This window comes from Galleria mellonella, unplaced genomic scaffold, assembly GCF_026898425.1.
Source record: "Galleria mellonella isolate WM207_F2 unplaced genomic scaffold, CSIRO_AGI_GalMel_v1 utg3104, whole genome shotgun sequence".
NCBI classification, from domain to species: Eukaryota; Metazoa; Arthropoda; class Insecta; order Lepidoptera; family Pyralidae; genus Galleria; species Galleria mellonella.
In genome coordinates, this window is record NW_026442072.1 from 194,903 (window position 1) to 218,856 (window position 23,954).

General features: G+C 36.5%; 1 protein-coding gene across 1 annotated transcript in view; it reads left to right on the forward strand.

Moving 5' to 3' along the window:
- LOC113510286 (kinesin-like protein CG14535) overlaps positions 1-23,954 on the forward strand; it is a 403,744-nt gene that overhangs the window by 158,958 nt on the left and 220,832 nt on the right. The window lies entirely within an intron of this gene.

The following is a 23,954-nucleotide window of genomic DNA, read 5'->3' on the forward strand; positions in this document are numbered from 1 at the left end:
TTATTCATTGGTAACACACTTAACATTTACTACTGAGTTATTCCTTACTTTCTTCCGTAGAATTTAATTTTGACTCGAACATCAAAAGGGTCTAATCTCTCACAAATGTAATATACAATTATTCAAACGGTGGTGCTAAACTGGACCGATTCGAAATAACTGTTATGATTATGTTCGAGACGGCCGGATAACGAGACACGTTTGTAACAGTTATTGTTATATCGCTGTAACGTCGTTCGAGACGTATTAAGAGCATAAAGAGTTTTTCGGTTCATCGCCTATTATCAACACGTTGCTACCTATTAGTTGAAGCAGATCGTCTTGTTTTACATCTGCGTCTGTATTCACGTTGGCTTTATAACCATGTTTACGTTTATAGTGTTTTCGTATTATTTCCAGGAAATCTAGATTAATTCTAACGTTATTTAAAAACTGGTTTACACTTTTTTTACACATATTTGGCAACGCACCCCACTCTTTGAATTCAACTTCCAGCAGCAGTATTTCCGAACCGATACAACAACATAACTTTCAAGAAAAGAGCATATTCCTTTTTAAAAGGCCGGCAACACACATGCAATGCCGTAGGTGTTGTGGGTGACCATGGGCGGCGGTAGTCACTTACCATCAGGTGAGCCGCATGCTTGTTTGCCCCCTGTGTTGTAAAAAAAAAACCCTTTAGTTCGTAGTTGTAATTGGTATTATTCGGTAGTAATATTTCCTTCATTTTTGAAATAAAAAGAAAAAACATTTATACTGCTTCTACAAGATTCCTTTTACAGTATGGTTTATTTTTTATCAACTTGTGCAATATCGAAATTAATAATCTAAACCCTTTGAAGTTAAAAGCCTTGGGTCTAATTTACATTACAGGTTGCATAAAAAAATTGAAAATATGCATAAAAACATTGGAGGCAAATTATTGGAACCATGGTTCCTCGTGGCTGTTTATGAGGGTTTTTTTTTTGTTAAAAATGGAATGGTAGCCCCGCCTGCGTTAACGGAATACGCTGGCGGAGCACCAGTGAAGGGTGATAGATGAGAATGAAAACAGGCCACTTAGCCCATCATGATGAATTCATCAGGAATTAATCATGATAGTTTCCAGGGGGAACGGCGAGGAGGTCGACCTGGTTGGGTATACTGCTAGCAATGGGATTCTCAGTCTCCATTACTAACAATCCCTTTTCCAGAGGGAGACTTTGTACAAAAGTCGATTGCTTGGGTACCTCTGTCCCATTCGTGTTTCAACCGTGAAGCAGTTGTGTTTGCATAGCTGTGTTTCGGTTTGAAGGGTGGGATATGGCGTGAATTTACAGGGTACAGAGGAATAACACCCGAGTCCTCAGGAATGGCAACGCATGGGGAGTATCATGGGCGAAACAGTATACTCTGTTATGTCCATGGTACTGCTCATGTCTATAGGCGACGGTTACCACTTTCCATCAGGTGGGCCGTCAGCTTGTATGCCATTCTAAGTTGTATAAAAAAAATACTAAAAAAAAAAAACGAATAACTAGTGCATAAAAATAACAGTTGAAACGTTGCCGGTTAAAAAAGAACGCGTGTCGAACACGGAACCCGAACCCCTGGGCGTTCTAAATTAATTAAACCACGTGCGTGCGATGCCGTCGCCGGCGATGCATAAATCAATCAAGTGTATGAGGACAGTGGTGTTGTCCCGCGGTGTTTTCATTTAATCAAGTGGTAAGCTGTCGCGTACGGTTGGCCGGATGTGTAGTGTGTACGTACAGAGGCGGCCGGCGGCCGGCGCGCGGCGTGGCACGAGACACGACATTACAAAATATTATGATAACATTCAGGGCGTAGCGAAATTTCTAAAATAGAAACCTGATAACAGATTTTTTTATGCAACTTAGAAGACCGAACAAGCTGACGCCTATAGGGGAAAATGGGATTGTTGGTAATGGGGATTAACAACCCTATTACCAGCAATATACCTTATCAGGTCGACCTCCTCGCGGTTCCCCCTGGAAACCATCATGATTGATTTATTGGTGAATTTGTTACAATGGGCTGACTGATCTGCTTCGTCCTCACTTATCATTCCTCACTGGTGCCCCGCCAGTGTATACCGATAGCGCAGGCGGAGTTATTATACCATTAGCATACATTAAAAAAAATCATCACCTATAGATATGAGCAGTACCATGGAAATAACAGAGTATACTGTTTCGCTCATGATACCCCCCAAGCGTTGCCATTTTTGAGGACTAAGGTGTTATTCCTCTGTACCCTGTAAATTCACTATTATATCCCATCCTTCAAACCGAAACACAGCCATGTAAACACTACTGCTTTACAATAGAAACACGAATGGGACAAAGGTGCCCAAGCAATCGACCTTTGTACAAAGTGTCCATGGTACTGCTCATGTCTATAGGTGACGGTTACCACTTTCCATCAGGTGGGCCGTCAGCTTGTTTGCCATTCTAAATTGTATAAAACAAAAAAAAAGTTGATTCCGAAACTAGTTGAACTATTTCGATCTAATTACAAGTAAGATAAACCGGTAGTTATTATATGTGCTTACGAAATTTTTAACAAGAAAATAACACTGTACAGTTGTAAATAAGCAAACAACATCGTATGTTAGAAACGATTCATTTTAAACAAAAGCTTCGGCCGTTATTTCCGCAGGCATTCGAAGTCGGCATAAAACTAGTTATTACAAACCCAAAAACGACACGGATCTATTTTAACGACCAATTTTAAGGCTTATTTCGTAAAAATGTGCAATGGATCATCTCCCCTACTACGAGCCACTGTTTAATATTAATGGGGTTTTTTTATTTTATACCTTTAGTCACTAAATATAAAAATAATTTGTTATTTGTTAATATACGTACGATACGACAACATAACCTTCAAGAAAAGAGTATATTCCTGTTTTGTTATTATATATCAAGCTAAAAGATGTCTCATGAAAATTTAGAAATTTTTAATTATTACAGATGTGTGTATGTATGTGTGTGTATGTATATATGTGTATGTATATATATATATGTATGTGTGTATGTATGTATGCATGTGTATATATGTGTATGTATGTATTTTGCATATATAAAAACCGATCAATTGTCATTACGCAAATGTGAAAACGATTCATGGCGTAACATAGATATAAATTTGAATATGTATTGACTGTAATTTAGCTGTACGTTTTCCAAAAAATAAATAAATAAATAAAAGGCCGGCAGCACACCTGCAATGCCGCTGGTGTTGTGGGTGACCATGGGCGGCGGTAGTCACTTACCATCAGGTGAGCCGCATGATCGTTTGCCCCCTGTGTTGTAAAAAAAATATACGGAACGAATTCTATAAAATATAAAGTGAATATTATAGCCTTCATTATTATTTCGAAATAAATAGCACAGAAATGACGATATTTTAAAATCAAATTGATAACAACTTCGAATAATGATAATAATTCTTAATTTGTCAAAGTAACGAGTAATTTAGGTATTATGGTAGAACATATGTAAATACAAATATATATATATATATATGTATATGTATGTATATATATATATATATATATATATATATATATACATATACATATATACGACTGCTGAAAACAAAGGATTTCCTTAGGGGGGAAAGGGATTGTTAGTAATGGAGACTGAGAATCCCATTGCTTGCAATATACCCAACCAGATCGACCTCCTCGCGGTTCTCCCTGGTAACTATCATGGTTAATTCCTGACGAATTCATCATGATGGGCTAACTGGCCTGTTTTCATTTCCATCTATCACCCTACACTGGTGCTCCGCCAGCGTATCCCGTTAGCGCAGGCGGGGTTACCATTCCATTTTCACCCATCAAAAAAAGCATTTCCTATATGAATCGATATTTAATTTGAAATAAATCCTCTTGCACTTCTTGCAAATTCTTAATAATATTTAATAAAAGTACTATTTTTTTATTAAAATGCTTGTAACCGGCGAGCGTGTATGAAAAGATTGATGAATGTGGAAGAAGCGAAAGCAGTTTGTTTGGATCGAAGCATTTGGCGTTCCATTGTTTCTGCCTACCCTAATGGGAGACAGTCGTGACAGATATGTACTATTGTATTATTTTCTAGTTTTTACCCACCATTTTGTTCACCTGACTGGATGTTTTGGTTGACCGAACTAAAGAATGGCTAAGATCCTTTATCCCAAATACTTCACGCACACCAATCTTTTTGACGATTGGTTCAACGGTTGAGAAGTCAAAAAGTAGAAGGCGAACTCACTTTCCCATTTATAATATTAATAAGGATTTTATTCTACTTAGTGTACACTGTATAGTTCGAGATACAGTGGTAATGGTCACACATATTTTTTAACTGGACTTTATTTATGCACCATTTCCGCGGGGGGACTTTGACAAATGTGCGCAATTTTTGTTTCCGCTTCCTACCTCGCTTCTATCTGGTAGTATCTAGATACTACCTCCGTTTGTTGCCAGTTAATAGCCAGATTATCTCTTCGTTTGCTCTTTTAACTTTATTGAGAGAGCCATAAATCGAGATACTTACTTACAATATTTCTTATTAATACTTATACTCGTAAATATGGATATAAAATATTTTTAATTCTCTTTTATGTTTTAACAGAGTAATTAATCTTAGTGAAATTTGGCTTACACCTAATAGTTTTTTTTGATGGGTGAAAATGGTAATGGTAATGATAATGGGTGTGGTAACCCCGCCTGCGCTGACGGGATACGCTGGCGGAGCACCAGTGAAGGGTGATAGATGAGAGATGAAAACAGGCCAGTTAGCCCATCATGATGAATTCATCAGGAATTAATAATGATAGTTTTCAAGGAGAACCGCGAGGAGGTCGACCTGGTTGGGTATATTGCTAGCAATAGGATTCTCAGTCTCCATTACTAACAATCCTTTTCCCCCCTACATGTAATAGTTTATGAGATGTAAAATTTGTAACTACCCTCCCTATATATTTTATATAAAGCGTATAGGAAAGTCTAGTTTGGATCCGGCTCGAAGGACCAAAATATGTGGACGACAAAGAACTAGAAATATTGGAAACAATAATTTTTATTCAAGTAAACTTAATAATAAGCATTTTTTAATAATTTTTTTTTTAATCTACTGCCCAGTTCAGAATTCAATTTCAGCTGAGAAGAACCGGCAAAAAACACAACTGTTACTTTGTTCTTAAAATAAATGTAAAGTTTACAACAAAAAAAATATCAATAGATAAAATGACTATCGCGAACATCGAATTCATAAAAAAGAAAAAAAATATAAAGCTACTAAGCTACATTAAAACACAGTATTCTTGAACAGATCAGTTCTTACTAAAAGCATCCGTTCACGAGTATGACGGACGAGTCAGGAATCGTTGTGTTCAACCATATTATAGGGAACCCAATGACCCGACCTACCACGCTACCATATAACAAAAAAAACAGAAATGGAAATATGTGTAAATTTTGAATTTTTAAACAATGACATGAAACACTGCACAGCTCTCGTTAAGTGTACCTGAAAAAAAAAAGCACCAACTGAATCGCTAGTATTTAAGTAATAAAAGAAAGCTTAAAGTTTTCACGGCTTCCCCAGTAAGGTACCGAAGGTTAAAAGTTTTCTCCAAACGTGATTTACGCCGCGGTGCGAACTTCTTTCCCGACAAACGTTTTGTAAGATTTTAATAAAGTTCCATGAATCTAGTGTAATTTATCACGACGAGTGAAAAATATTAGTGCTTTATGTAGAAATAGTTACTTAATGTCATTTTAAGTTCCTTATATAATTAACTAGTTACCCGCCCCGGCTTCGCACGGGTGCATTGCCTACTCAGTTGGTCTCTCACTGATAATTTATTTTTCAAAAATATATTGATATTAAGAATTCTAGAAAGAGTATTGAAGTTATTGATAGCTCGCCAAAGGAACGAATTTTGTCTAAAATACCACAAAGGTGGCAATCAAGCATACAGCCCGTCTGATGGTAAACGGTCACAGTAGCCTATCAACGCCTGCAACAGTATGGGTGTCACGTGCGCGTTGTCGACTTTGAATAAACTTTAATATACTCTTTTTGAACCCCATAAATTATGATACGAATGCAAATCCTATCGTCGCAAGTGTTTTTTTTTTATACAACTAAGAATGGCAAACAAGCTGACGGCCCACCTGATAGAAAGTGGTAACCGTCGCCTATAGACATGAGCAGTACCATAACCATAACAGAGTATACTGTTTCGCCCATGATACCCCCCATGCGTTGCCATTCCTGAAGACTCAGATGTTATTCCTCTGTACCCTGTAAATTCACGCCATATCCCACCCTTCAAACCGAAACACAGCCATGCAAACACAACTGCTTCACGGTAGAAACACGAATGGGACAGAGGTACCCACGCAATCGACATTTGTACAAAGTCTCCCTCTGATAAGTGTAAGGAATTATTAGTAATAGAGTCTAACATATATACTAACCGATCTCCACGCGGTTTTTCTTGTAAATTATCATTGTAAACTGCTTGTAAAATCCGTGACGATGGACTAACGAACTTGCTTTCGTCCTCATCTATCATGCTTCTGTAGCATCCAGCAGCATGTACTGATAATGTATGCATTCACCCATTAAAAAAAACCCTATCATAAGCATAAAAAATTTAAAAATAGTGAAGATATTGTACAATTCACAGAAAACCTACGCGCGTGAGTCGCTTAAAAATGGGCAAAAATAAATCGCACGTCGAAATAATACAATTTCCATAAACAAAACCGGCCAGCGAAGACGGCAGCCAGCGACACTTTTCACGGTTTTAATTAAAACTTGAAATTCATTGCGCTGCTTTAATATCTATGCGGCGGCAGATGACGACCCTCCTTGGTACACTCTTTGTAATTAATAATAACAACAGAAATGAAGGCTTTATAAAGAAATATTGTCTGTTTATTTGTTGCGGACTTAATCTAGTTCATCAGCGCATCAGGGTACCATCATGCTGTTAAAAGAACAAATATATATATGAGTATCCTGTGAATACAATAATAATAACCTTGGTGCGTTGATGACACGCGTCCCTTTAAGTACAAAATCAGTCAGGGTTTGTAAGCAACAGATATCATCTCATCGTCTTTTCTTTTTTTAACACAGGGGGCAAACGAGCATGCGGCTCATCTGATGGTAAGTGACTACCGCTGCCCATGAATACCCACAACACCAGCGGCATTGCAGGTGTACTGCCGGCCTTTTAAAAAAGAATATACTCTTTTCTTGAAGGTTATGTTGTCGTATCGGTTCGGAAATACTGCTGCTGGAATTTGATTCCAAAGAGTGGTTGTGCGTGGAAGATAGTGCCTTGAAAAACGCACGGTGGAAGACCGCCACTCGTCCAGATGGTTGGGATGAAACTTTAGTTTGTGGCGGGTTGTACGGTGGTGAAAATCAGCAGCAGGTATCAATCCGAATAATTCCTCAGTCTTGTTTGTTCTTAGAGTTGTCGCGTCATATCGTAAAATTATTCGTTAAAAGCGTATAAATTTGTACAACAACCCTTCCAATATATGCCTAGCTCAAAAGGCAGAAAGGTACATATTGGCGGTATTACGACATTAAAAAAATAAGAATCCGTATATGTATTTTACCAACTCTATTTCTAATTATTCCTATAATCTTGTTTTGATCTTTATTACGAGGTAGCCAGTGTAACGAAGCCAATCAATCAATTATGATACATAAAATTTTAATTCTCAGAGGTAACAATAAATTAGGGTTGTCTTTTTTTGTTTAACAAAAATGGAATGATAACCTCTCTTGCGCTAACGGTATACGCTAGCAGGGCACCAGTGAGGGATAATAGGTGAGAATAAAAAGGCAGGTCAGTTAGACCATTGTGATGACCGACTGATCTGACGTAAAATAATGCTTCGCTCTATTAAGCACATCGAGTTTTTTGGATGCCAGCTTCACCTTACCTTCGAGGTGGCCACGGAATTGTACATCACTAGAAATATCGACACCAAGGATCCTAATGCTTTTAGAGATGTTAATATACATGCCTTGGAACTTTGGAGCCACAACAAATGGGATAATAAAAATATGTAATAAGATAAGATCACAGTGAGTAATCACAGTTAATAATTACTAAAAGCTACAAAAAAATATAAAGAATCTGTCATTCGTCACACTTCTAGAAGTAGAACATTGTACCGACGACATAAAGACCCATTGTGAACCTCAAGAAATTAACGACGCCATAAATTATAAAACTGAATTCACCCAAAGGCAACTTCTTAATGAATTATTGCGTTTTAATTGGAAACAGACGGAAAAAGCCGATAAAACTGCACCCTGATCTAATTAGTGATGATTGTGGAGCTTTACTTTGTTATTTTACGACCTTACGCACCAGCTCTGTACTGAATAATCGTAAAAGAACAGAATTGTGTCACATAAAAAATTACTGAGTATATTATAGAGGGTGACAGCGATATTATTACCATCTTTTAAAGGAATCTTGTATTTTTTTATACAACTTAGAATAGCAAACAAGCTGACGTCCCATCTTTTTTTTTTACAACACAGGGGCAAACGAGCATGTGATTCACCTGATGGTAAGTGACTACCACCGCCCATGATCACCCACAACACCAGCGGCATTGCAGGTGTGCTACCGGCCTTTTAAAAAGGAATATACTCTTTCCTTGAAGGTTATGTTGTCATATTGTTTCGGAAATACTGCTGCTGGAAGTTGATTCCAAAGAATGGTTGTGGGTGGAAGAAAGTGCCTTGACAAACACACGGTGGAAGATCGCCACTCGTCCAGATGATTGGGATGAAACTTTAGTTTGTGGCGGGTTGTACGGTGGTGAAAATCAGCAGCAGGTATCAATCCGAACAATTCCTCAGAACACTCCCCATGATAAATTTGGTAGAAGATGCGCAGAGATGTTGCATCTCTGTGAGTTTCAGTGGGTGGGTGACAGTAAGGCGTTGACTATCAATAATTCGAGCCGCCCGACTTTGAATGCGGTCTAACTGAAGGAGTTGATACTGTGGCGCTCCTACCCATAGGTGAGAACAGTATTCTATATGCGGCCTGACTTGAGCTTTATATAATTTCAGGCGGTGTTCAGGCATAAAATACCGTCTCACCCTATTGAGCACTCCTAACTTTTTGGAAACTATCTTAGCCTTCTCCTCCAGATGACCGCAAAACTGGACGTCGCAAGATATATTGACGCCCAGAACTCCTAGACTTTTTATCAAGATAAGAGCCCTGAAAGTGAGGAGATGCGACAAACGGCGTCTTTTTTGTGGTGATCTGATGGAAAGTGGTTACCATCGCCTATAGATATGAGCAGTACCATGGACATAACAGAGTATACTGATTCGCCCATGATACCCCCCATGCGTTGCCATTCCTGAGAACACAGGTGTTATTCTTCTGTACCCTGTTAATTCACGCCATATCCCACCTTTCAAACCGAAACAGCCATACAAACACAACTGCTTTACAGTTGAAACACGAATGGGACAGAGGTACCTAAGCAAACGACTTTTGTACAAAGTCTCCCCCTGGTAATATGTTTTGTTATATATATAAAACAGCACACTTATATTACTTCTACAGATTTTTTTTTCAGAATATATTTAGCTTTATACTGAACATTACGTGGTACCTAATATATTAGAATAAAAGGTTGACGGTTCTATTAAAAGTTCGGACAAACTGCCCGGGGACAGAAGTCCTTACATCCGACATCTCAGGAAGAGTGACATAACGCCAGGAGTAGAGGGGAGGAAGGAGAGAGGGTCCGAGGGGGGGAGGCCCAACACGAAAACTCAATAAATTTTAAAGTGCTCACACCCTCGCGCCTGCAGCCATGCGCCTGGACGCAGAAATAAATCTCCCGGAACGGACAATAAGACTCTTGAATACTGCTATGGTATGTTTCCATAGAATTTGATGTAAATGTATGTAAATAAAAAAATCATTGTTCCAACTATAACATAATCTGAGTCTGTTGATGTCTAATAGTAATCATCATCATGTCATACCCCCCCCCCTTGGGGGGTTTTGCCAGTAGTTGAACGTTATGTACCCTTGTCAGGTGGATTGGCAACCGCTGCTGTCTATCACTCGCCCTCCTTTAGTCGGTTCTTAGTCTCCCTTAGTCTGACACCTACGGGAAAGAAAGGGGTAGCCTATTCTATGCCGGGACCACACGGCCAAATAAATAGTAATACAAGTCAGTAATCGTTTAATTGATTAAATGTTTCGATTTGTAATTAATTCCATTTTGAGAGAGGTTCTGTGATAATACCAACAGATTTTGGCTACCTTTCTATTTAGTTCTATTGAAACAAACTTACAGCTATTAAATCAGTAATTCTATTACAATTGTTAATATAATAACGATGACAACTCACAAACAAGCAAGACAAATAAGCATTTATATATCCATTGTTTGGAGAAAATTTATTTAAAATTTTGCAAATATCTCTATAGTAAAAATACTGGACCTCGTTTTAAAAAATTTAATAAAATATAGTATTAAATGATTCTTAAAGCGGTATTTGATTTTGTCAACTTATCTTCATACAACGCTCCGTCAGCCATTCGACTTGTTGCACATCTCCGATATTAAGCCTGCAGCTGCCAAAACGAGTCGTTTTTGAAACTTCATTAATATTGCGCGAATGCTTTATTGTTTGCTATATTCGACCCTTTGAATAAAAAACTACGAATGGAATGTGATCATGATATTATCGTAATTATTTATGGCTTTCTTTTATTATTATTATTATATATTTTTTTATAGTTTTCTTGATAATTTTAATTAAACAACAAATTAAAAAAATGTTCAAAATCTATATAATCATGCATAAAAACTAGCAACAATCACCTTGTTATATAAATATATAACTTATAGTCAAACGATGGGTAGCAGCGTTCCTCTTAAAACAGCATTAAAAGCCTAACTGCAGTTGGCAACCTGCCTGCCAAGTGTGGCAACTACTGGCAAAACCCTCCTTAATGGGGAAGGCTTATGTCCAGCAGTGGACAGTAAACGGGTGATATGAAATGGTGTGGTTATACAAATACCCTCTACAAATATTTACAAATAAATATTATATATGAAATCTTTTTATGTGTCCAGTGCAAAGTATGTACAGTAAAGATTTTTATAAATAAATACATATAAATACTACGATCGATTATAAAAAAAATGTTTAACTAATAGCGAGCAAAGCCGCGCCATATAACTAGTTCAGTTTAATATCGATTACATATGTACTTTGGTGTATTTTAAACGAGTGACGGGCAGTATGACGACCCCTAAATGTGGACAGGAGTTCACCCCAGCAGACAGACAAATAAAGATTTATACTGAACAATGTCGGCTAATTGCGAGTCAGGTGTCGCGCGTGTCGCTCTGCTGACATTTTATTTAGCTCGAAAACTTCGCTTATTTACGTACTTTTTGGTACTTAAACATTTTATTAATATTATAAACGTGACATTCGTTTATTATCTGTTGGCGTTTTAGCGACTCGATCTGTCGTCAAACGTACTATTTTGAAACCTTTTTGGATTCCAAAAAGTACCTTTATTTTTAAGTTAGTCAGTTTATGTCTTAGTCAGTCAATATATCAGATTGATTGTCCGGAACAAAGAATTACTTCATCTTTTGCTATTTCAAGTACTTTTCATTCTCATATTGTTACTTACTCATTCATTCTCATATTGTTACTAATTCATCTTATGTGCGGTTACTCTTCTAATTTTGCGGCTCCAGTGTGATCCGTTCTGGTGGATTCAGATAATTCCTGTTTTAGTAAAAGTTTTGGCATGCTGGTAAACCAGGTATTAGAGGGTCTCTAATCTCTTCATTGTACATAAAGATGTAAGATTTTTCTGACTGTATATTCTTTATCCATCCCCTTTTTGTGACCGAAACACCAAAGACAGCGTTCTATAAGTTTTTTTTTTGCAATTGGAGCAACTTTTGAGCTGCCTCAAAAAGTTTATTCTTAACTTTATCTAGCTTCATTACACCTCTAAACTATCTCAGGGATAAGGAACTTTAGTAAACAAGAAATAAAACCCAAACCATACCATCCCTAAATATCAAATTGCAAGACGCGTTTTTTCCCATCCCCTTATAATTATCGCAAATACAATAATATTTACTTAGTTGTATGAAGACAATAAAGATTCGAAAAGGCACGCTGTATCATTTTCTATCGTCAAAGCTCACATTACATTAGTGACCTTAATCCAACCACACAGAACTTGTACTCGCCTGATCCTGTGATGCAAAGCCCGCGTAACCCGTGTCTACCTCGTTAGGTAATCAAATTTGTTTGGTATTCGCTAACGAGCGCGACGGTCTTCTGTCCAGCCGCTATGCAGGCGCTGTGACTTGTTTGCTAATGCAGGTAGACATGGAGCGACGTTAGCAAACGCTCTGTGACGCGTTGCCTGATTGCGAACTGTCCGATCGTCTGTGGTCCTTGCAGATTTCGTATTGAAATTGCACTGGCCGTGTTCAATCATTCATTTAACGTATAATTACGTTTCAGCCAATAGAATATTGCATTGGTGGGAATGTCCTTTACAATTAATCTACACTGCAATAAAAACTCTGTTATCAGGAACTTTATCTTTTTCAATTGGCCAAGGCTTAGTTACATCAGGCAATTTAAGGAAAAAGTCGGTATCAAGAGGTAAAGAAAACTCGCCAAATATTTATTTATTTTTTTGTTTCCATGTAATAAAAATTACATCCTAATTCGACATGGTACAACAAACAACAATGGTTAAATTTTACCGTAACAAATAGTAAACATTCTAGTCCTTGTGAATTCCGTCAGAGAACATACAAAGAGAACATAGAAAGAGAACCTCTATTCTAAAAATTTACAAATAAAACAAGTGCTCTAATGAAAGATGCGTGATGGAGCTAATTTGTTTTAGCGTTAAGCACAGCAAATAACACGTGATATCAAGCATGAGTGTACTCGTACTTGTCTGATACAAAAAAATAAAAAAACTTGTAATGAGTAGTAAGAACTTCACCGACAAGAGAGCAGCACATAAATAATGAATTAATGAACAGTACGAGGATCATCAAAAAGGGCGTATTTAGGTTTCTCTAAGATCAAGCGATCAACGCCAGAATTGCCCTAATGTTACAAGGGCCCATAGGCTAAGGTAACAATTTTCTATCAAACAAACCGTATACTGGTTTTTAATTTTTGAAATCACTTTAAAAATACATTCTACAAGTACTTGTGAAAATTTGTAAGACATTTGTTTGGACTCAATCACGCTTAAAAGACCGGTGGCACAAATAGGTGGTACAAACGAAAACCCTTTCTCTTTCTTTCAATAAATAAAGATCTGACAGAAATGATACATGGACGTTCGTTATTAGCACAAACTTGTTTACGATTTAGAATCTCAGAATATCTTTAACATTAGTTAACATCATTTGAAAACTCCCTCATCACGAAACTTGAGCTTACGACGAAGAAAACAGTATGTGGGTGACTATATAGGTCCCTAAAGCGAACTGTAGTGTAAGTAAATTCCTTGGTGCAGTGTCGTCACTAATTCAGTTTCAGAACGTCCATTAAAAGTGGTAGAACTCTCAAGAGAAAACACGAAATCCTCCCCTCAAATTAAAAGCTTTCATTCAAAAAAGGAAATACCCATAATAAAAAGTCAAATTAATGATCATAAGTAGTTTACGAAGCCTTGTAACAGGGAAACGATAATTAAATGCATGTGAAAGCCGCCATTGTGTTTGCGCACACATCCGTTCGAAATTTGTAAAAAGAGACAAATTAACGGGAGAAATAATAATAAAAAAAAATGTCTAAAAGTCAATGACACAATGACAGCCATTGTCGACCACTTGTGCCTCATTAGGATGAGAAAAAACAATTAAACTGAATTCACCTGAACCAAGTTACGATTACTTAACGTTGGTTGCACCGTTGTGCTTATCGTGTCGTGTTAAAGTTCAGGTTCGCTTGTTTCTTGTTGACTTGTCGGACAAAACACGCTATCACCTTCCCATACGTATGTCAGGCGAGTACCCGGGGTCGTTCCTTTATGAGCATTGTGAGCCGTGATCCAGTATGAATGGTATTGTTTAAATCACCTACAGGGCAAAGGAACATAGAGATTGTGTTCCATATATGAGCGTATAATAAGTTGTATGGTTTGTTGTTCCTGGATGACAGACTATTGTTTTGAATGGTGTGAAAACTTAGTAGCCATATTTAGATCTAAACTAGGCCATATCCCAGCCGTGATATATAATATAATATATATAATATATAATAATAGCCGGGATATTATGGTAGTATACATAATTCTTTTATTACATAATGAGATTATTATGACATTTATTTTTTTTAAATGTGATGGTATTTCTTCTAATGTTTTATGTTTGGATTTACCAACTTGAATCAGGAAATGACTTTGTACAAAATTCGTTTGCTTGGGCACCTCTGTCCCATTCGTATTTCAACCGTAAAGTAGTTGTGTCTGCATGGCTGTGTTTCTGTGTATTATGTATTTACAGGGTACAGAGGAATAACACTTTAGTCCTCAGGAATGGCATGGGGGGTATCATGGGCTAAACAGTATATTCTGTTATGTCCATAGTAACGCTCATGTCTATAAGCGACGGTTACCATTTTCCATCAAGTGAGTCATCAGTTTGTTTGACATTCTAAGTTCCATAAAAAAAAATTAATCCTCAAACCTCAATCTCCAATATTCTGCATTCTTATTACATTGCCATTAGAAAACGGGGCTAAATGCTAGTAGGAGTTAATTACATTGAACTAACCGAGAATTGAATCTTGGAATATATTTATTTAACTTCATTTCCTCTTAGCTTATAACTTTATAAACCTGTATGAAACAAATTAAGCCCGCAACTATGTCAAAGACTTGACAACATAACAACCTCAATTAAGTGCGTGAAGATCAAGTCGATTTATCGATACAAGTACATTATCGAGTAGATTCTTATCGATTCGTGGTAAATGTTAATTTAACCATGATCGCGGCCGTTAATCTCACAATCAGAGCGGGACACAGTCAAACACGGTGTACAGTAGTTCAACAAGAATACAGAAACAGTCAAGTTTTGGTTAAATTTGCTTGATGAACTAAACTGTACTGAAGGCTTAAAAGATATTGCGGTACATAAGTGATAAGAAATGTCTCACATGAATATATGTAATTTTTTAAGTTTTTTTTTTTATACAACTTAGAATAGCAAACAAACTAACGGCCCACCTGATGTAAAGTGGTACCCGTCGCCTATAGACATGAGCAGTACCATGGACATAACAGAGTATACTGTTTCGCCCATGATACCCCCATGCGTTGCCATTCTTGAGGACTCAGGTGTTATTCCTCTGTACCGAATAAATTCACGCCATATCCCACTCTTCAAACCGAAACACAGTCATGCAAACACAACTGCTTCACGGTAGAAACACGAATGGGACAGAGGTGCCCAAGCAATCGATTTTTGTACAAAGTCTCCCTCTGGTAATTATAATAAAATTTGCAGTGCCGTCTAATCATAGATAAAGCAGAGCTTGTAGTTTTTTCATTTCGTGATAAAAAATGTATTTATATCATCGTGATTAGCAACGGCTTTTTAGCATCTCACTACTAGATCTCTACAAATGAGACATTAGCCTATTTCTTATAACCCTTCTCTTGCATCAGAATAGATATTTTATTGCTATGGCACACTCACAAACAAAAGTTGTATTTTTTTTTTGTCATTTATGTTATCTCGCTTTTTTTTGTGTATGTATGTTGTAATTTGTGTGCTATAAGTAATGCAAATAAATTATCTATCTATCTATCTATCTATCTATATTGAACAAAGGTCAATAATATACACTTTCCTATAATCAAAAGATAGATACTTTGTCGATCAAAATGTATTTTTGTGTAAGCCATGTACATATCTGCAAAAACCGTGTACATTGTAGTATATGCAATTGTAAGTATTTTATCATACCGTCTAAGTACCTTGCTATTTTCTTTGTAACCTGATATCTACATTAAATTAGAATATATAATAAAGCCTATATAAACAAAAAAAACAAAATTTTCACTATTAGAGATTTAAAGTCTGGGAAAGTGAAGCAAATTTTGTCAACGAATAAGAAGTCCCTTATCTGTAAATGTCATTATGTACATTTAAGTAATTTCCTATAAAGTTGAACTACTGCTGAATTATATATACTGTGTCCAGAACAGGTCTCAATTAACTGAGTGTTTAATGTCTGTAAATAACGCGGGTAGATGTATTAAATACTCAATTGTGTAGCGAAAAGGAGATAATGAGTGGTAAATGGATAGTAACTTTGTCATTTACTGACTTGAGCGTAATACTGTTTAAATAAAAAAAAATACATCCAGTGAAATACAGTTTAGTTACGCGTCGATAAATCAAGGTATGTGACAGACGATTATATTTTGATTTGGGAATCGTACCAACATTGCCATAGCCATGTTTCAAATATAATGTTGAATCAAAGATTTAGTTATTATTGGTAAAAAAAAGTTTGTAAACTGCTTGATTTTCCAATTTAAAGCAAATGCAGTGTACAACAGAAAATAGAGTGAATGAATTTGATTTTCTTTTATACAACTTAGAATGGCAAACGAGCTGACGGCCCACCTAATGGAAGTGGTAACCGTCGCCTATAGACATGAGCAGTACCATGGACATAACAGAGTATACTGTTTCACCCATGATACCCCCCATGCGTATTCACTTTTTCATTTTTTGCAACTCAACTTTCAAGTATCAGTCTCATATTTATTTATTACTATTAATTTTATAGCCATAGAAGCAACTGTTTTTTTTTTAGTGAAGCAAAAAACTAATTGTTCTGAAGCAAAATATATCATACAGTATCAAATATTTTCAATCTAATATTTTTTTTTTATACAACTTAGAATGGCAAACAAGCTGACTGTTCCACCTGATGGAAAGTGGTAATCGTCGCCTATAGACATGAGCAGTACCATGGACATAACAGAGTATATTGTTTCGCCCATGATACCCCCCATGCGTTGTCATTCCTGAGGACTCAGGTGTTATTCCTCTGTACCCAGTAAATTCACGCCATATCCCACCCTTCAAACCGAAACACAGCCATGTAAACGCAACTGCTTTACGGTAGAAACACGAATGCGACAGAGGTACAGAAACGCAAACGACTTTTGTACAAAGTCTCCCTCTAGTGGTCTTGATTTGTTGTTGAATGACAACATACCAAAAATTTATATTTTTAAATTTGTTTTTATGACTTTTTTCCTAATATAATCTCTATCATATAACATGTTATTGGGATTACAAAAAAATTTTCCAAATATTTGATGATTTATTTTTAAAATTTTCAAACATATATTCTCTTATCATTTATTTTGATTTCAATTATTATATTTTAATAGTAATCATGCTGTATAATCAATAACAATTTAGTTTTTCTACACGCGAACAATTTAAATTACATTTGTATAATTGCAAATTTATATTTTAATTTAGACAAATAGTCTCTTATAGTATAAATCTTTGTAAAAGAGGATTATTGTCCCATACAATTACCATCAATTCAATTCCCATAACCTCGCACTTGCAAGTAAAAATGTAATCATTTAAAGATCCCATAACTTACAGTTAAATCACAAATCAGTTTATCGTTTCACCAGGCGCCCCCTCCGTTCACATCCCTGTTACATTTTTCACCAGAAATAGTGTGCCGTAACTCAGTTACATAGCACTTATGAAAGTGATCATAAATAAAATGAAGTTAACTTGTCGACCAAATAACTTGCTCGTTATTGATCTTTGTGTATTGGTGATAGCTTTTTTTTAATGAATGATAACTTTATTTGCTTGAAAACAGGTTATTAGAAGGCTTGTGACTTGTGGCTTGTGACAGCAAATGGGGTTTTCTTAGCGGTGAACGCGCAAGCTTGTGTCTTAAAGGGTTAAATTGTAGTCCATCACAGTTGAAGAAGGTAGGTACATGGTTTTGTCTGTGACTATTGCAGTAGTTCTATAAAAAAGCCATTATAAAAATCGCTTTACTTAATCTTGGAATGACAATATTTGCTCAGTTACACAAGGCACTAGGAAATTCTCAAACCTAATTGGGTTAATATTTGACTAATCTATATAAATTCTATTTCCATTGTATTGGGTGTAAATTAGAGGGATTCAAACCTAGGACTTTTATCTGAAGTTGATGCTTTAAAGAAGGGATTGTTAGTAATGGAGATTAGCAACCGGTTCGACCTTCACACGGTTCCTCCTGTGAGTCATCATGATTGATTTATTGTTGAATTCATTATCATGAGCCAACTGTCCTGCTTCATCATTATCTACCATCCCCTTACTGGTACCCCACCAGTGTATACCGATAGCGCAAGCGAAGTTACCATTCCATTATCACCCATTAAAAAAATCATAAGATCGAGTCGAGAAAGCCAGCAAAATCTCATTTTATGATACTAATTAGAAAGAAATTTAATTAACCAAAAGGTATAAAGTTGGCGCTAAAACAAATACCCCAGCACCATAACGCTGCTAGTTCGGGCTCGGTGCCATGTAAAATTAGAACTGCTAATTATGAGCAAACTTTTACATTCCTGTGTTTCCCTTTCATATTTTTTATTGATCAAAAATTTTAACCTTAATTAAAATTTCTTGGCCACCTCTTCGTGTCTCTACCGTGAAGCAGTTGTGTTTGCATGGCTGTGTTTCGGCTTGAAGAGTGGGATAAGGCGTGAATTTACAGGGTGCAGAGGAATAACACCTGAGTCCTCAGGAATGGCAACGCATGGGGTGTATCATGGGCGAAACAGTATACTCTGTTATGTCCATGGCACTGTTCATGTCTATAGACGACGGTTACCACTTTCCATCAGGTGGGCCGTCAGCTTGTTTGCTATTTTAAGTTGCATAAAAAAAATATGGAAATTCAATTTTAACTTTACCACACAGATGAAACGTTAGAGAAAAAAATAACTATTTAATTCATTCTTTTTTAATGTTTTACGTAAACAATTCGTGTTCTGATGGATGAAGGATATAATTTGTCAGCACTCTTTATGATTCTCAAAATCTCTATCAGGTTGACTTCCACGCGGTTCCCATAGAAACCATCGTGGTCAATTCTTGTGGAATTCTTCTCGACAGGCCAACTGTCTTGTCTTCATTTTCACCTATCATCCCTCACTAGTGCCCCTGCCAATGTATACCGTTAGCGCAATCTGGGATAGGCTATATATATAAGCTATATATATAGCTAGACTATATATATATATATATATATATATATATAAGCCAACAGCCAAACCTCCCTGCCGAGGTTTTCCCAAGAGACTACAGCATGGGGTTCTTTAAAAGGGGGGTAAAGAGGTTTCTTCAGGGTCGACAACGTGCGCGTAATACCTCTGGTATTGCAGGCGTTCATAGGCTACGGTAACCGCTTACCATCACATGGGCTGTATCCTTGTTTGCCACCTCAGTGGTATAAAAAAAACCCAACAATAAAGGAAATGGTATTCTCCATTTCACTTTCCATAAAAAAAAAATACATATGGATACTTTAAACAACAGCACACTCGTTTCACCACATCTTTTACATGCCATCAATAACAAAACACATTTCTGTGTCGCAGTATGCGAGCACAGTACAAAATTCATGCTAATTGCGAGGGGCGGAGTACCGGTCCATTGACAGTGTCACTCGGTAATGGCTTTTAAGAAAAGTAATAAATTATTACCGCCACTGCTGCCAGGTGACGTGGGGGGCTGGTCGCGGGTGGTCCAACGCATAGGCTGACAGAGGTCCGCTGAGTTACCCACGCTGGATAAGAATATGGTAACTGACAATACTAATTTTATAATAATTAATTTTTTTACAATTTAGAATGGCAAACAAGCTGACGGCCCACCTGATGGAAAGTGGTAATCGTCGCCTATAGACATGAGCAGTAACATGGACATAACAGAGTATACTGTCTATATAACTTTGTAGAATGCCATCCCTGAGAACTATTATGGCTGTGTACCCAGTATTTTCACAGCCATATGCCAACTTTCGAAAAGAAAAATAGCCATATGGAAGTACAGCTGCTTCGCGGCAGAAATACGTGTTTCAAATTCAAAGGTATTAAAACGAATTTCTTTATCGCCAGGAATAGTGCCATTTGCCAAGTTTAAACAAAAACAAAGAGTAACAGTTTACTTATCCAATCTTTTTTTTTTAAACTCACCTGATATTTTATCTCTCGTGCTGTCACCTGTCGCTTAGACAACAGCGCACTGTCAGGAGTGCGACATTCGCTCTTATCGTTCTAGGAATTCGTCTTTTACTAAGTAATTTACAAAAAGGATATCTCTTTTGGAGGGTAAAGTTGTTTACTTTAATCATTGGCTACGATTTACAGCGTTGCGTGTAGTGTATGCGTTCTTTTATAAGATTTAATATCAATAGCTTTGCTTTCCCTTTTTAACCGACTTTTATAAAGTTTTTTTTTTATGCAACTTAGAATGGCAAACAAGCTGACGAAAAGTGGACCTGACCGTCGCTTATAGATATGAGCAGTACCATGGACATAACAGAGTTTACTGTTTCGCCCATGATACCCCCCATGCGTTGCCATTCCTGAGGACTCAGGTGTTATTCCTCTGTACCCTGTTAATTCACTGCCATATTCCACCCTTCAAACTGAATCATAGCCATGTAAACACAACTGCTTCACGGTAGAAACACTAATGGGACAGAGGTGCCCAAGCAATTGACAAAATCTTGTTCGTTTCTATTCAAAGCTATTAGAGTCTTGTGAGTCGATACAGTAAGTCTTCCAAGTACGGTGCGTTCTTTAAAAGTCAAATTAGCTTCGTTATTATCAAATTCACATTGTAACTGAATAAATTTTAAACAGAAATAACAGAAAGTGGGAAAATATTTCTAGCGGTTAACAATTTAGCAGTCCGTGATTTTTTTTCAATCGGTTTTTAGGTCTTGTTTGATTCAAAATCAAGCTAATACCTAAAAAATATTAATTTACAATAATGTACCTAATTTTATTTATTTGTTTACTTTATTGTACACATAATGATAATACATAAAAATATGACAGATGTCCGTAAATGTACAAAGGCGAGTTTAACTCTAAAAGAGTTCTCTTCCAGCAGTACCCAAAGTGGAAAGGAGCATCAATGTTAGTGTGAAAATTTTCAAACAAAAAGAGCTAGACTTAAGTTTGTACATACATAACTAATTATAGCACACCAAATCGTGTATAAATACATACATACATACATACACATATAAATAATCCTACACATACAAATAAATAAATATATGTGCATAAAGACAGAAGATGCTCTTTAAGTTACGAATATTTACACATATAGCAATTAATAAAATAAAAGAAAAAAATATAAAAATATAAAAGTATGTAATTCTTCAAGCACTTAGTCGTATAATAACATGCAATAACATTCAATTTAGGTTAAAATATACCCCGAAGTTAACCGTAAAAACTTCAACACAAACTGCCATCAAGCGTGAAACTTGAACTTCAAAATCTGGCCAGCGGATATAAAATAAAGCGAGCCAGCTACTGAGCATTGTGTTAAGTATATAAAGGGAATGTATGTTACGCACAAAGTAGGACTTGCACCGGAGGGACTTCATCAATTCTCGTTAATAATTAAGCCTGTCAAGTTACGTATCATGGCTGCGGCCCGGGACGAACTACAAGGGCGTCCTGGGGTTAGACCAGGGTGAGTATGGGAGCGGACTGACAGATACCGCGATAAATATTTACTGTAGTGCAATATTACTTTTGTTATGATCTTGGGTAGTTAATTTAGTTATATATTTATTACATATAACTAAATATATATATTATATAAATTTCTTATATATATAATATATTTTAATGGACGACAATGGAATAGTGACACGGTCACTTGTGGTCTAAAAAGTAAGATAGATTGCTTTCTACCTATCTGAAGTAGTCAATAATACTAGAAATAAATTTAGGTATATAAATATGGTCATAATGGGGGAAAGGGATTGTTAGAAATGGGAATTAGTAACCCTATTACCAGCAATATACCCTATCAGGTCGTCTCCATGCTGTCCCCTCTGAAAACTATCGTGGTTTTTTTTATTTGATGGGTGAAAATGGTATGGTAACCCCGCCTGCGCTAACGGGATACGCTGGCGGAGCACCAGTGAAGGGTGATAGATGAGAATGAAAACAGGCCCATCATGATGAATACATCAGGAATTAACCATGATAGTTTCCAGGGAGAACCGCGAGGAGGTCGACCTAGTTGGGTATATTGCAGTGGGATTCTCAGTCTCCATTACTAACAATCCCTTTCCCCCCAAATTTTAGTGGTTAACTCTAGTGGAATTCGTCACTATGGGCTAACTGACCTGCTTTCATCATCACCTATCCCTCACTGGTGCCCCGCTAGCGTATACCGATAGGGCAGTTAGTTATCATTCCATTATCACCCATTAAAAAAAAATAGTAATCGCTTTACACTCGCTTAAACAATGAGTACGCTACCGCATTCATACAGAACAAGCAAGTAAGCTCTTTAGTTCCGCCATTTACCTTTTTGTTTTAGGCATTATGACCAACTGCAAAAGAATTTTATCTGGCCTTCCATTATGAGTTTTTATCAAGGTCCTACTTAACTGCACGTTTTCTATTATCTTTCCTGTGTAGTGTAGGTCAGGTTGTTAGTATGAGTTGGTTAATTTATGATCCCTACATGAGACTATGTTTTGTCAGTGAAAAGAGTCTTCGAACGAGCACAGTTGTAATAGTACATTACTGCAGCGGCCAGCAACTGAGGCATTGATGGACGAATGTGGTCGTTCCATTTTTAAATTACAGGACAGATATGAGTTTACATAGTAATTTATCTGGCCGCAAAACACGACAGATTTTTTCATACAACTTTTGCCGGCCGCTGCCCGCATGTATCTGGCCAGTACGGCAATTTTGATTTATCTCTTGTTAATTGAGGATTGCATTGATTCCTATCAAACATACTTTTTTTGGTTTCTTTCATAAATAAATCTGCAAAAATCTACAAACTACATTTGCAGTTATGGTTGTATATTTTGTTTCACAATAGTACTTAAGCCTTGCAAAAAAAAAACAAAAAAAAAATACAGTCGAATTTGGAACCTTTTCCATTTTTGCAGTGAATTAAAAAGCAACAACTTCAGTAGTCACAAAATAAACATGGGAGTAACAAGAGAGCAAGCTCTAACGTAACAAGAATTATGAAAAACAGTTGAAGTTTTGTAAGTAAATCACATAACAATTAAAAAAAAAAAAGAAACGAAGAATTGATTCCGTTCCTGTTTTAAGAATTTCTTACTTCGAAAAAACTCCAAAATATTCAAGTTTCCAGAAGGATTGTTATAAAGGAATCGTTACAGTCTGCTCCCCAAAAAATCAAGTGTTTCCTACAAGGGTGCGCGGACATTTTGAATGTGAAAAATCGACATTTAATAGTCAAAGAGTATTTCGCAAATGGTTGCCGTGAAGGGTGATGATTTAGCGGGGAAAGTCTTAGAAGTGGTTCCGTACACGCTGGGGAGTGAATATTGGTCATTTTGAAAAATCATCGTCACTTGTATGGAGGGGAAAATGAAATGTTTTAACTTTATAGAATACCTGATTGAGAAATAAGACGGTAATTATGCAGTGAATGTTACACATTGCTGCTTCGATATATTATTTTATTTAATACAGTATCCATAAGAGTTATTGAGTTACAAAATAAAATGCATGCTTTGAATCGCTTCAAAACAAATTGCATTCATAATTAAAGTATACCTATATCACGT